The following is a 16,370-nucleotide window of genomic DNA, read 5'->3' as shown; positions in this document are numbered from 1 at the left end:
GACTGGCATAGCCAGGCCACGTCTGCAGGCCGAGGTGTTAAACCACCCGTGGCTCTCGTTAGAGGACATGGGATAATGACTCCACTCCACACACATACACTGGAGACACACACACGTACACCCATCGCATCCAGAGTTCAGTTTTCACACTTTTGCCTTTCGTGACACACAAACACACACATACCCAGAGAAAGGTGTGATTTTAAATAGAGTTGTTATGAATGGAAGGAGCCTATTAAGAGTAATTTTTTGATTAATTTTTGTGCCAGTCGCTTGACTGTGTTGTCCACAGGGGAACTAGTGAGCAGAGAAAAGGAGCCTGTGGAGGAATTTTGAGCAAGAAATAAAACACAGGAAATATGTGAGAGAGGAAATATTTCCAAAGATACCAGGAAATGAGGATATCTGTAAAAGAGACAGGCTGAAAAAGTGAAAGAGGGAGGAGAAAATGGAGAGGAATGGTGAGAGGGTTAAAAGGGGAAACCTGATCTCTGTCCTGATAAAGCCAAATTTATTTTTGAGGGTAACAGAAACAGCTCGGTGTTACTACGCAGATATACAGTTCATGGTAAGAGTGAAAAGACGTGACAGTTGTGGAGGTAGGACTTAGGAGATCGATTATTAAAAAAGGATGAGTAGAAGACAAGAATTTTGACTCATACTTGGAAAAAGAAGGAATAAAAACAAAGAAAGACCTCTTGGATTGTTTGCTGGGTTGTCTGGGGATTTCAGTGAAGTCAAATATAGTCCGAACCAATGCTCTGCCACATTACCCAGAATGACTGACAGCGAGACAGCGTTAAAATGCACATGGGTGGCTGTTATTCACAAATCTGTAATTAACATTAAATTACACGGCAGCTATCAAAAACAGACGTTGTGTTTACAAGTCAAAAAAATCACATCTTTTGCGGTATACACCCAAGGCACGCGCACAACTCTGCACATTGCTGGTTTGTTTTGTTTGGGTGGGGTACATGTGCTCCAGGGTTGAGCGATGAAGTGTTGGTCTACATCTGTGTGCTTCTTGGCGCTGTCAATGTTTTATTAGGAGTGGTGTTGACTCTTCTGCAGACATACAGCCGTTTAAACAAGACTAGCATTACTTGGATCGTCTGTTCAGCTCAACAAAGAAAATACTGGAATGAAGAAAAAAAAAAACCACGTTCAGCATGTCCAGCTTGGTGGTGTCCATTTAGAAGAACTGCCCTGACCTATATCCTGTTGTCCATAGTTTCAGACAGGGATCAGTAGGCTAAACCCTACTTACGCACATTACAGGCACCTACTGCAGCTTAAAGGATACTGGTCCATTGCCATTAGTGCCGTGTTAATGCAGCTGTCGGGGAAAAAGAAGGCTGCACACTTGCTCGTGTGAATTTAGCAGGAAAATGGTCTCTGTATTTAGGGCAGTTTTTCCAGAGGGTCCTGATTCCCATGCCATGGACGCACATTTCACGAGTTTCCTCAAATTAAAGACTGCTTATTACAGTCAACCCTGGATCAGACTGCTTGGTCTCTATAGATCAGGAGGATCAGCAAGGGTTCAGACAGGCTGAATTTAATTGACAGACGCCTGGGAGAGAGAAGGGGAAGAGAATAAGCACCCTGTCTCACACATTTGCCCAAAACTCCCTTATTTTGTCAAACTTGGATTGCAGGAGATGAAAAGATAGGAGAGTTTTGTGCAGAGAGAAGGATTGATGTAGGCATGAAATAAGGGGAGATGGCAGAGGCTGGCAGATTCTAATGAGGCTCTTACTCTGACTGGCCATTATGTCTGTGTTACCCTGACAGCCACAGACTCTACTGGATGTTATTACTGAATGTATGGTACTATATTCAGCAATCAACACACAAAACACAATCCTTAATGGATAAAGGTTAAGATTCTAATAAACATGTGTAACAATGCATGACTAGTGATTCATAGAATGAAAAATGAACATGCATAATCCATTCTCATGATGCTGACTCACATTTGCAAGTGTACGTGCATTAGTGTACGTACGTTAGTATACGTGCATGAGGTCATGCCACATACTATGTTTGTGAGCACTATTTCCCAGGTGTGTGTGCACCTTGTTCCTTAACAGATAAGAAAGTTGAAGAAAAAGAGGTATAAAACCAGAGAGGGAGAGCCTGCATGGTTACAGTCAGACTCGTTATCATAACTCAATAAAAGTTTTATCTGACAAGTGCTCGTGCAAAGTTCACCTTTGTTTCTCAAGAACGGACTTTGTAAATTTGGCTGTTTTGGCTGGACCGACGATGTAAATTGTACCCTCAGTGCTGAGACCTTTCTTCCTGTGCATCTGGCCTAAATGGAATCTGTTAAACTCCCACAGAGACGGGCACTGCAAAACTTACAAGGCTTCACTGTTTACAATGGCACCATTGTTCCTTCATCAGACCGCCATTGTCTGTGTGTATGTGCATAGTTACTGCCTTGTGCACAAGCTGTATGTGTGTGGTTATAAGCATGTATGTATGTATGAATGTACGCATGCATGGCATTCCATCACAATTACAAATACCGTACCTTATTATACTGAAGAATTAAGAAAGTTAGAAACAAAGCCAAAGATCCCAGAGGCTTTGTGTTGTATCACACATTAGGCAATCTGACATCATGCCTGCTCGTAAGGCGGGTCACTGATACAACAGTATTTACATCATCCAGAAACATTACTCCTGTTCACCTCACCTCCTGATCTGTGTTCCTTCATCTGACTCAACCATCAGATTGCTTGAGTGTCCACTCCACTGAGTGATGCCACTATGCGAACTGAAATTCAAAACCTGTGAATCCTCCTTAGTATTACCACACCAGCATACTTGAAAACTGCAGATTGTCTGCTGTTTTCAGTTAAGTCTTTGTTATATGACTTTTGGTTTGGAGACTAGATTACTGAGCCGAGTAAACAGACTAATACAATAAATCTATGACGTCGCGACAAGGGAGCTTTCTGAGACATGAGAATTCTATTTATTAGAATATTTTTGATATTATACCCATAACCGCATTAAATGACTGCTGCATGGAAATACTGTCCTTGAACTGTTATGATCATGATGTAACTATTTACTCAATTTAACATGGCAGAAACTTTTAGTTTCTAGTTTTACATTTCCCTTGTTATTGTCCCAGAGCTCTGCACTGAAATAATTTTTTATAGATCAGTCAGAACAGTGAACAATTTTAAACATCTTTTATTACATCAGTATAAGAATATTTAAGTTTGGAGTCTAAACTCCGCATCAGCTCACAGATAAGTTTACAAAGTAATATTGAGCAGTGATCAAAAACACTCTTGAACCCCCCTAGAGCTTACACGTGTGCGTGTGTGTGGGGAGGTGGGGGTTAAGAACACGTGGAGCAGCAACAATGTTAACAGGCAGAAGGAGAGATGGGAAATTGGTGCATCACCAAAATGACTGCCAGTTGGAGAGCATGTTGATGACGCTTCCTGGAAAAATGATGAGTTGAAATCATGTGCACACGTGCATTATGGGAACATGTGCTCAATTTTTCTACATGAACTATCTTTGTTGACTTTGCTCCATTTATACTACATATATACAGTATATAAAGTATATGTATACACATACAAGCACACACATGTGTGTATATATATATATATATATATAAATGCATGTTGTTGTTTTTTCTTATTAAGAGTATGCTGAGGAGATTGATATGACTGTTCTGCTTGCGTGCTAATAAGTTAGGAATTGGCTTGGGTTTGTGTGCTGGACTTGATGGGTGTGTGCAGCAGTGTGAGAAGAGCAGGCGCTAGAGGCCATTGCTGAAGAAACTCATTAACCCATGTTTTGTAAGGATAGAGACTGGATCAAACAAGATATTAGAAAAAAAAAACTAAATGGAGAGATAAATGTGAGGAGAAAAAATATGAAAGGAATGCTAAACACACAGAGAGAAAGTTTGTCTGGTTTAATGATTATCCAAGCTTTCCTGATCACTTTGGTCAGTATGATCATGCCTCTCTTTTGACTCAGTCATCAAAAGTGGAAGCAAACAGTCTTCAACACAGATATGACAGCATCTTGGCTGTTATTACCAAGGATATGCATATTATGTTATACAAGATGGAACTGATTGTACTAATCAGCCCCTCGGATTCTTTCACACCACGTTATTGTTAAATGAGCCGTGATAAGTGACTGCCATCCATGCCTCATCATGTTCCCCATTTCTGAAGCTTTTCAAGTGCAGTTGAACTTACTTTTCTAAGGAGTTGGTGCAAGACAAGCTTAAAATCAGCTAAAAATCCCAAGCATGCATTTAGATGGAAGTATTTTTTCTCAAAATGCCAGCTATGCTGTTTTTCCATTGGTCCCGTAAATTTATTTGGTATAAACTCTTGAAAAGACACTGGCAATTTGACAAAATCGCTAAAATATTAATCAATCTATCTGTGTGTAATTCCTTGAATTACTGTCATAGTTCTAAAGTAAACATGAGCTAAAGAACTGCACAATCAAGCATGGCCTTGAGGAGATGTGGCTACAATATGATTATTATGCTATTCACTTGTTATGACATTGTAACTTGAATTTGAAAGCACAGAAATAGAGAAAGATAACAAAGCCATGAATAACATAAATGAAATATCTCCTTCATATGGAAATGATTCTATTGAGATACTTATGCATTTATTTATTGAGTATTTAGTGAATTAAGTTGTAAAAATTATAAAAAAATAGTAGGTGGGAGGTCTGTGTTACCTCAAGAAGAAACAGGAGTGCAGAATAAACTGCTGACAGTGACATCCATCCATTTTCTTGAAGACGAGATGACTGTAATTCTCTCGTCGCTTTTCTGTCTTGCAGGTCACAGGTGTTCCTGGAGCGTCTCCCAACTGGCTATGGGCGGGAGGTGGGGGACACCCCAGATACGTCCCCCACCTCAAACTCATGCATACTCACACCTATGGAAAATGGGGAGTGGTCAATTCATCTAAGCTGCATGTTTTTGAATGAATCCAGCAAACCCATAGAGGACCCATGCAGACACGGGGAGAACATACACACACTGCACAGAAGGGAATCAAACCTGGAACCTTGTTGATGTGAAGTGACCCAGTGTGCCACCAGGCTGCCCCATACAAAGACTTTTTAAATAATCAATCAGGTTTACCATCCCTTGTGTTTCGTCTCATACTTTGTGCTGTACTGTCTGATGTACTGTCTGTGTTGTACTGGCTGTTGTACTGTCTGTGCTCTACTGCCTGTTGTATTGCCTGGTTACCGTGGCTCAGAGAGGACTGGAATTTCATCTGTGCTATATGTCGTGCATATATGGTACACTTGACAATAAGGCTGACTTTTTATTATATAATGTTAACTAAAGATAAGTGGGTGTATGTGGGTTATAAAAATCATTCATTACATATTGCTTTACCATTACTTCCATAGTAACACCATTGTAAATTTATTGAAGCAAATTCTTTAGTATGTTTTATTCTTTTTCATTTTCTTTGAAAACCGTTAACAGTTCGTTGAACTTTTAGAACTAAAGATGAAGGCCACTTACCTTTGTGCTGAGACTGTTAATACGGCAGTCTATAAGAAACTCAGTGTGAAGCCAAATGTGTCATACCAACCATGATGCAACACAGCCAAAACACATGCTGTGGACAACAGTCACATTTGTCCAGTGAGGAAATCTTTGTGTTACTCTCATTACCACCTCCACTGTGACCACTGTGTTCTATGCCTACATTTAAACACTGACTGGGTGAGGTGGGGAATGCTGACATTGACTCCAGGAAATGTTTGAAGTTGAATCAGAAAAGCATGACAAGGCTTTCATACCCCCACCTACCCAACACACACATACACACACACACACACACACACACACACACACACACACACACACACACACACACACACACACAAAGAGTTTAGTGTCATTACACAGCAGATTCCATTAGATTAGATGTTGTCTTCAGATCCATCCATCCTTCAACTTTCTTGTAGATGAGACGATTGCGATCATCTTGTCTACAGCTGTTTTTCCGCCTTGCAGGTCATGGGTCTGCTGGATTCTATCCCAGTGGACATTCAGGCAAGAGGCAGTCTCGGCACAGCGTTGCCACATGAAAGACAAATTACCGCTCATGCACACACTCACATCTACGGACAATTTGAAATTGACCAATTCAATTAAATTGCTTGTTTTTAGAGGTGGAGAACCCGGAGAGAACCCCTACAGACATGACGAAAACATGCCAACTTTGCACAGAAGGGAATCGAACCCAAAACCTTCTTGCTGTGAGGCAACAACGCAACCGGCTGTGCCGCTGTGCAGCTTACCTTCAGATCTTTTATTACAATTTCTTGAATACTCAGTCATGGAGTGTGTTACCTATACTGTACTTTGAATTATCATGATTTATTCCCATTTTGGGGAGGGAAGAGCCCCTCGAGTCCCTTTCGCTGCATTAGAATGGAGGTGAAAGGCCAAAGAAAACAATATATTTTCTTTATTGTGGTTTAATAAAAACAATTTAGTCCATGTTGAAATAAAGAAAAGTTTAATTTTATTGAATATGGACAGTATGAGTGCAGCTTCGTAAATCTAATACATAATTTTTGTGCTAGAAAGTCCAGATAATCCAAAATCATGATATTATTTTCTCTTTCATCCATCATGCTTGTTCCTTCTGTCCTTCTGTCCTCCCCCACTGGCTCAGGATATGCACTATTTATTTCCTCTGCCTCCCCCTTGTTCATATATTCATCATGTATTTGTCTGCCCATCACTCCTACCATTGTTCTTCTAAAAGTTGGGGTGTAACTATTCTAAGAGGTTGGGGTGTATTTATAGCCTGTTAACTAGAATAGTATAACACCTCAATGGATGTGTGTTTATACATGGATGATGCCAAATGAATCAAGGACAGCCTGCAGGATGTGTGTTAATGAGGTGTTTGAATTTGTGTGTGTGTGTGTGTGTGTGTGTGTGTGTGTGTGTGTGTGTGTGTGTGTGTGTGTGTGTGTGTGTGTGTGTGTGTGTGTGTGTGTGTGTTGGCTCTGTGGTGTGGTGTTTTATCTGGAAGCACATTACAGAAACTAAAGCATTCGTCCTTAGTGGAGACCTAAGGGAGAACATGGGATCAAATCTCCCCTCGTGTAATAAATCACATCAAGACTTTTTGCATAATTATCTTGTTCTTCATCCGCGACCCAGAATCCATGTTTTCAAATGAAAGACGACTGGAAATACATCCGATGTGTATCAAAACAGATGCCATGACATGTTCTTGAACATGCAGGTGATCTGATGGTCAAACAAGTTAAAGTCCATCTGGCTCCTGTCTTTATCTGTGTTCAACAAATTTAATCTTCTCAGAATCTCTACAGCCAAAATCAGCACTTTCAGATGTCAGATCTTTGGTGAAGAAAACATTTTTGGTTACTTATCTGATAATTGAGAATATTTGTATTCAATGGTTTTTAAAAAACACACGGTTGAATATATTGCTGAGGCAGTAACACAGACAGACGCCTGTCCTCCAAACTTTTATCAGTGTGATGAAACAAAAAATGATTCCAATCATATTTTTCTAAACAGTTTTGTGACTTGCATATATTTACATCATCTGAATATCTTCCGCTTGAGCTCAATACTAAATTATTAGTTCTCATCATTACAATATAGTACTAAACAAAATATTAATCGCTGCTTATCCATTCATGCAAGCTCTTTGGGAAATGGTCGCCGTGTCATTTGGTACAAAAAATAATCCCCTTTACTTTGTTGTTACAATATTTCAATGTTAAATACTGTATTTCTCACCACCGATTGTTTGTGATGAAACTATCATCTCAGCAAATGCCAAAAAGTGCAACAGTGAGCAAAGTTATCTCTAGCTCACATGATCTGAAGTTCACTGAATGAAACCCACCTGACTTTTCTGAACATTCTTTACAACTACAAACTGCATTGTTGACATTCAATGAGCACACATTCAGCACTCAAGTAGTGAGATATGAGTCACAGATTTAATTAATTGGAAACGCAACTAATCAAAATTACATTATAGATATGTCAGCAGAGAATTATTACACGTCAAAAAGGCAAATTATAGCTGATTACTGATTGATATTATTAATTGAATCACAGGCAGACGTCAGGGGCACAAATTAAGTTAAAACATGAGAGAATTTGATTAATCTCTAAGAAAATACTTGTGCCAGAGATTTCCGCATAACAATACAACACAATGCAAAACAATGACAAAGTAAACAACAGTACAGTATTAATATAGGTGAAAATGTTGGTTTGTGAACAGAGTTATTTAAGAAGTAAAGTAACAGAAATCGCCTGTACCAGCTCAGGTAAAGGTGAAGTCAGTTACAGATATGTATAGAATAAGGATGTGTGTCATGGAGAGATGGAAATACGCAAATTTTAAAAACACCAATATCTTCACCTCATTGATTAGAATCTATATCCTGAGCATCCTAAACATTCTGTATTAAATTTCTCAAAATCCTTTTGATAGTTGAGCTATTTAAGGATGGACCAGAGGGGTCCATACCAAACTACAGGCGTCTCTGAGAGCCATTCTACTTGAGTGGTTAAAAATAACAACAGAGTGAATGCTAACTGCCAACAGTGTTGCTCACACATTATCAACAAAACCATTATATGCTACACAAACATATGAGTTCTGTCACAGTGGCGTGCATCAGACTGTGTTGGTAATAGATTCCCACCTAATGTGGAGCAATCTAATTGAAAGATGCAAGTACACAGAGTCCAAATTATAAATATATGTCCTCTCAGAAGGTATTCCTGAGGGCAGATCGTACTCTTCATGCATACCCTAGCCTGTAAACTGAAATCACATTTCTGGTAACACTTAAATATTTATAACTACATTAACTGAGTGTAATGATGCACATCATGAGGCTTTTAGTCAAAAATGATGACTGATGCTGTAACAAATAGAGGAAGCACCCTTAATGAGATTCCACCATCACACAGACTGTCTGTGACTCTTGTGAGATGACTAATCAAAAAGATTGCGTTGGATTATAGGTTTTCTTTACATTAATGCACACGACAACATGATGGCTCTCAAAACAGAGACAATAAACTCTTTAAATGACTGCATAAGCTCACAACAATAATACTTTTTGTATTATGTGAAAGAGACTATTGACAACTCCCTGGACAGCTGAAGTGTTATGGAAGCAAAAAAACTTTATTATTAAATGCATTCTGTGTAATTTCTTACACAGACTGGTGCTGGTTTGAGCAGACTCACACTGGATGTAGGGAAACAAAAACTGCGAACGACGACTCAGAGGTTGACGATTGGTAGTGAATACCTGTCCTTGAGCTGCTGCCTTCTGAAACCCCATGAAAGGAGATGTTTGTACAATACGCTTTCAACAGATGTAGATACAGTACGCCCTATTAATCAGAACCCTCAAACACTAGCATAGGGTATGTACAGTATAACAGGATGAAAGGATTTCCTTGAACGTTCTTTCATTGCTATATAATATGTACAGTATACTGTGTATGTACTATTGACAGCTATATAAACATTATTTAAGGATGAGATACTCAAGCATTATTTATGTTTTGTTGTGAGATTGCAGCAGTTATACAACAATAGCAATTATTATTGCATGGCATGTACACATGCAGAGAAATGCTGCTGTGTTTCATTTATGACTGGATTGAACACCCCTTAAAGCTCCAAACAAAAATGAATAATCAGTGGAAGTGCATTATTGACAGCGAGTTGTAAGCTTCTTTTAGAAAGCATCTCGAAGGGAAGACAAGACACTGCCAAGTGAATCGTTTTGAATAAAAGAGATTTACATCTGACATTGCTGTCAAAATTCTCATTCACTGTGATGAATCAGGCGAACATTTCACTTTAATGAGGAACCATTTAGATAAACTATAAGAGAGAAGCACTCAGGGACCCGAAGCCTTGCCTGAACAAACAAAAAGATCAAAATCTGGGTTACATTTGACAGCTACACAACATGTCCATACATCAGAAGAGATGTTCATTACAACCCCCACAAACATATTCAACCTCTGGGTTAGTGGCACTTTTTTGTGTAGAATGTAATGAGGTTCCACTGGGGATTGGCTCGATCTGTTATATGAAAAGCCATGACCTGAATGCATTCTGTAGCATATAGAGGTTACATCTTGTGTATCGGCAGAGATATAGAACAATAATAATGCTATATTTGTTACACACTGGTCATGATGCTCCAGTTCTCATTGTCATGAACACATTTTCTACATTTGCTGTTATTTCTGACATCTGGTTGGTATGAAGGTCAAGGGTCAGGTTAGAACAGGGCAGAGAAGTGAAGAAGCCCACAGGCTGAGTTATGAACCCAGTAAAAAATAATGAGCCATAAGGTTTTGTGAAATCCCATAATGAAGAATCAACTTGCATAAACATGTTAGAGGATTTATGTAGATTGTAGGAGAAAAAGACATTTAAATGTTTTTAGATTGGAGAAATAGGTCCACCCTAGAAGAGCATTAAATCTCTATTTTAAATATGTTAGGTTTGGTTCAGGTTTCTAACATCTGGCATTCATCGTCAAATGCTAAAGCCTTGAACCCAGATAACACAACTTTATTTCTGAATGCACGAAAGCAAAGATTACTTGTGATATATCTCAAAATAAACCCTAAATCCTGAGGAGATTTTAAATGTAAAACTTGAGGGTTGATTTAAGGTAACTTACCCCATTAAGATGAAATGGTAGTCTGGGAGACAAGAAGAACAGCTTTGAGTAACTCAAAATGAAGCTTCTGCAACATTAAGCCAATGTCGATTTGTAATTATGCGAGATAAGAAGATGAGTGAGGCGATTTAGGGCATATCGCGAATAATGAGAGAGGTTATTTGTGTTCACGGATGATACACTCATTTTACAAGCTTAGACCTCTGTCTGTTCAAAGCATCGGGGGCCGAGGAAGGACGTATCTGCCAGTCTCTGTGTTTCCGTGATCTAATAAATATACAAGTAATTCAGCACACAAAGACACATAATCACGTGAATGTAAAATGGAAATAACAAAATGTGCATCAGCTTACATGGTCACGAGGCAGGTTTCAGTTTATGAGGTGTTTAATTACCACTGAGAGTGTGTGTGTGTGTGTGTGTCTGTGTGTGTGAAAAAGAAACAGGTAACAGCCATTAAGGCTCCTACTGACACAAACTGTGAATGTAGAACTACTGGCACAAATTCATAGGAGCTCAGACTTTTAGAATAACATTAAACAGAGCATAAGTAAAGCATGAAGTTATCAAGAGACACTCAGTGACAAATGACGGAGACAAAATGGACAAAGAAGAGGAAATAGAGGAAATAATAAACCACCTGCAAAATGACAGTTACTGTAAGTCAAGAGCGATGTGACGAACATGCCTCTATGAGAATTTCAAACCAGCTGGATTGAATTAAGCATGAATGGACGACAGAAGGAAAATGTCCGTTTGTTGAAATCAGTCCTTGCTGCAGAAATTGATAAGGTTTTTTAATTAACGAGTAATTTAAAATGATGCCACAGTGGCAATTTGACAGCTTGCAATTATCTCAGAAAATGAATGAATGTTAAAGAATAATTTTGAGTCCATTCTCATGTTCATCATGTGCTGAAACTTGGATTTTACGATTAAACACAGGGTTAATCTATTTCTAGTCATATGGGCATAATTAGGGTGTATAGTGTATTCCCTCCGCGGTGCACTGGCGTCGTGCCCGGAGTGTCCCCCGCCTCACACCCTATGCTGCCGAGATAGGCTCCGGCTCCCCGTGACCTGCTGCGGCGGACATAGTAATATGGTAATCTGAAGATGACTGACTGACTGGTGTATTCCCTTTAGGACCTTTTCTCTACATAAAAGAGCTTTCCAGAGAAATATCAAATAAAAGAATTTGCTGGGGAATCTGAAGCTCTCTAAAATTTCATAATGCGAATTCCTGAATCAGTGTAAAGTAAAATATTCATTCATTCATTCAATTCATTCATTTGAACGAAGCAGTTCCCAGCAAGTTGCAATGTGTGTGTGTGTGTGTGTGTGTGTGTGTGTGTGTGTGTGTGTGTGTGTGTGTGTGTGTGTGTGTGTGTGTGTGTGTGTGTGTGTGTGTGTGTGTGTGTGTGTGTGTGTGTTCTGGCCAGATGGCTCAGCTGTTTGTGTCAAAGTTGTTGGGCATTTAAGCGACTTGTGTGGATGAAAGTGGAAATGGGACTCTGACAATAACGGAGGATGTCAGCTTTTATGCAGGGCAGAGTGGTAGACAGATTCAAAATGAGACACATAAGAGATTAAGAGGAAATCTAGGGACAGAAAGCAGCTAGACGAAACACCATATGCCCCATGGTCCATTATCCACTACTTCAGACTGTCTTGCACATGTGTGCACTCCATGGATTTTCAAGGCTCAACTGTGGAAGTCAACAAGTAAAGTAGAGCATTTTTTTTGCTCTTAATTTTCAGATGAATCTAGGTGACAGAAACACATCAGTCCTCTTCGAAATGGTGGCGGATTCGCACTAATTCGTTGAGAATATTGCCCTCTATAACCAAGAGGGAGACGTCATATCATTAAAAACTGGCTTTGAGGATTTAAAGTTGAAGGCTGTGCTGAGGGAACAATTTGACATGCAGGCAATATGTTTGTTTTTGTTTTTTTAGGTGAAAACCAGGATGAAGAAATAGCTGGTCTGTTTCTATCGAAATCTATTTAAAAAAAGCACGTCTCACACATGGCTGAAGTTCATTTATGAACAACTTGTATCTTGTTTGTGTAAACTACCATCGACCAAAAAATGTTTTAAAAGGTCTATCTGTCTGTCTGTCTTTCTGTCTGTCTTCCATCATGCTCACACTCAGCTGACATGAGCACAGCTACTCCTCTCCACAGAAACAGAAGTTAAAAACTTATTAAAGCTTAAATGATGTTTTTTGGATTGGAATTACTTTAGTTATTCATCTGTGACGCTCCCGTGCTGTGCAGAATTATAATATGAGCAACATTTAAATTAGCATGCTCAAAGAATTTAAATCAAAACAAGCAAACACAAATTTGTTGCATTCACTCACTGATGAGCACTAAGTCATTTAATAGAGTAACATTTCTGTCATCCTGACCTCAAGCTTCTGTAGTAAACCATTTATTTTGTAGTTGTGGCATGAATGAGTGAATATAGTCCATGCATGAGTTATGGCACTTGCAGTGCTAATGGATTCTGCAGGTGGTTGGAGCATGTGTCTCCTCATAGCCTGAATGTGTGAAGAAATCAATCCCATTTGAATAAATAACAATATGCTGAAACTGATGGCAGTTCCTGCACGCGTGCTTCTCTGCATCACTGTTTGTATTTGCATATATGAACTCGTGTGTGTGTGTCACGTTTTTCACAGATAATTCAGACAAGGCTGCTGCTTGCTGTATATCTTACTCAACCCACATCAGAGAGGATTAACGTGCTTTGCTTAATGTTTTACAAATAAGAAGGGCTTTGACAAGTTCACTTTTCAATGCTTAAATTTATTACACTTTTCAATTTGTAGCTGTCAAAAGTTCTCATTCAGGTGGAGAGTATAGTGTGATTCATTAATTGACCCTAACTGAACTACAGGAATACTTGACTGTTGTATTCACAGAAATATTCATTCATTCATTCATTCATTCGTTTGTTTGTTTTTAAAATGTTATTACTTCAAACCCCTGTTAATTAATGAATGTATTTCAATCAGGTTTAATATTCTCTAGTCATTGGTGCAGGCCATCAGTGTCAGGAAAAACAAACATCATAAGTTGTTGTTATTGTCATCAGAGATTCAAAAACTCCAAAACAAATGCTTAGAGTCCATCACAGCGGAAATCCATCAGATAATCCGGTGATTAGAGGATAAGGAAAATCAGACATGGTTGGTTAGAGGTCCGGTTAAACCACAGCACTCCAATGCTCTGATAAATCAATGACATACAAAGCTATCTATCTGATCAACATATAATTCACACACAAACACACACACACACACGCGCGCGCACACACACACACGTTTTTCTAATGCCTTGACCTTTCAAATCATTCAATTTGTTTAAGCAGTATATTACACTTTCAATTTACACATTTTGGAGTTTTGTTACTAAACCTTCATGTAAGTCGTATATTTAAATGTTTATGCAAAAGTTATTTCATTGTATGGTTGTGAGTGTCCAACAGACTAACTTCAGAAATATAACCCTCTCATCTGTTCAGGCTGTACAGATGCTGTCTGAGAAAAAGAGGATTAAATCTAAACTTAGAGAGAAGGACATGTGATGAAAGGAAGAGGGCAAAGCCAGTCGGTGGCTAACACGAAAAGCACAAATGTGAGAGCTAGCGACAGTCAAAGCAGATGTTCTGTGGGAGGAGGAGATGATGGATAGATGTTAAAGAAGGTGATGTAAAGTTGTAATGGGGACAAGCACGTTTCATCCATGTGACGAATGAGGAATCAGGCAGAAGACAAAATGAAGAAAATACAAAGAGGGTACAAGATACATAGATGTAAAGCCTGCAATACACACCATGATCTTAATGGTCGATATTGACTCATAATAAAGTCATTGTGTTGATATTGTCGGTATATATGAAAAAAATGCATCATACATATGTGTACTCGTGATTCAGTCACCCCTTATGTTCAGGTGTTTAAATAATGCATGTTTAGGCGGTTTGCACGTTCATCTAGTGAGTAGGGTGTTCAATCAGGAGCCATAAGGCAGAGTGGGAAGCTTCTCCTTCCTGCGTCAGTCAAAACGTCAACATAAATGAGGCAGCATAGGAGTGTCAAGATCATCTGTTTCATATGTGCTGGTTTCTTTTCATGTATGCATCTTAGGACACCATAAATGTTTCCTAAGATGCATACATGACTTAAATGAATGCTAAGATCAAAATAATGTTTTTATTTATGTAGATTGATATCAATAATATGTGAAAAACTGTAGAATAAATGTTACCAGACCTCTTGTAGGAAGACAGTGCCAGGCTGTAAAAATGTGGGTGATATGCAATCAATAATATATTGGATGAGTGCTTCAGATCCTGAACACATAGTGGGTTGGCTGGGTTGAAATGTACAACAAATCAGAAGAATTGTTTTTTGTTTTGGTTAAGTTCCTGGATGACGATCTCTTCTCCAAAATTGTCAATGATCAATTTTTTCTTCTGCAAAAATGTCCTGGAAAAAGAAAATGTCAAAGATATCAAAAAGCTGAATACAAGTTTATCAGTCAAGGATTTTGTGAAGAGTTGAATGGTGTCTTTAGTTGAAGGTATGAGGAAGTGGAAACAGTTTGAATTTGGGTGAGTTTGTGGACAAGTTGAGAAAGACTTCTCTATTGATTTCAAAGAAGTAAAAAAAAAATTATTAAAAAGCTAAATATTTTCAATCGGATATAAAATAGAAAAATGAAAAGTCAAGGCAAACGTCCCAAAAGAACTGAATGGTTTCTGTAGCTCAAAATTTGCAGGAGATACAAGGTACCAAACAACATACAGAAGAAGAACAGAAGGACATAATAACAATGAATAGCACAGCATCCACGCTAATGATTGGAGAAAAAAACAAGCAAACAATAACAATGGCAAAGAACAACTCATGATGCTCCATCATTACTACATGTTCCACTGATGCTCTGTGGACGACTTCGTTCACAGTATATCACACATCCTATGGGAAATTTCCAGGCCTTTGTTATGGCTCCATGGATGGCTCTAACAAATGTTTGCACAGAGCTTCCCCTGGCATGTCCGATGACAGTGTTGCTTATTCGGCTCTGAATTCCAGAGTTGTCTTGAATGGTAAAAACCTCAGTGATGTTGTTTCAGGACTGGCCAATGAAATGCCATGTTTTCAGCGATGCTACATGTGTGCAGGCTGACATTCACTCTTTACTTGCATGTATAATCAAAATAAGCATGGTATCTAAATCTGCTAAAAACACAACTGCTTAGTGAAACACTGGGTTGAAATGAGATAGTAATTGATGCAGGGGGTTGAAAAGTCAAGTTAAAAAAGAACTAGAGTTTGCTGAGCTTGAGTATGGAGTAGAGAGCACTGACTGCTGGTAAACCACATACGATTGAACAGGGTTGAGATCAATGATGGGAGTGCAGACTGTGAAGTTTCAATTTAAAAAACTTACAAGAAACCACAATACTAACTGATCTGGTCAGAGGAAAAATCTGCTGAAGCATCTGGCTTTTAAATCATAAGTAATTGAATTTTTTGTGACATATTTTTGTCTGGGTTATATTTACTGCTAGTGCTAGCTGTCCTAG

This window comes from Antennarius striatus, chromosome 9, assembly GCF_040054535.1.
Source record: "Antennarius striatus isolate MH-2024 chromosome 9, ASM4005453v1, whole genome shotgun sequence".
Lineage (NCBI taxonomy): Eukaryota > Metazoa > Chordata > Actinopteri > Lophiiformes > Antennariidae > Antennarius > Antennarius striatus.
Note: the sequence above shows the minus strand (reverse complement) of the source record.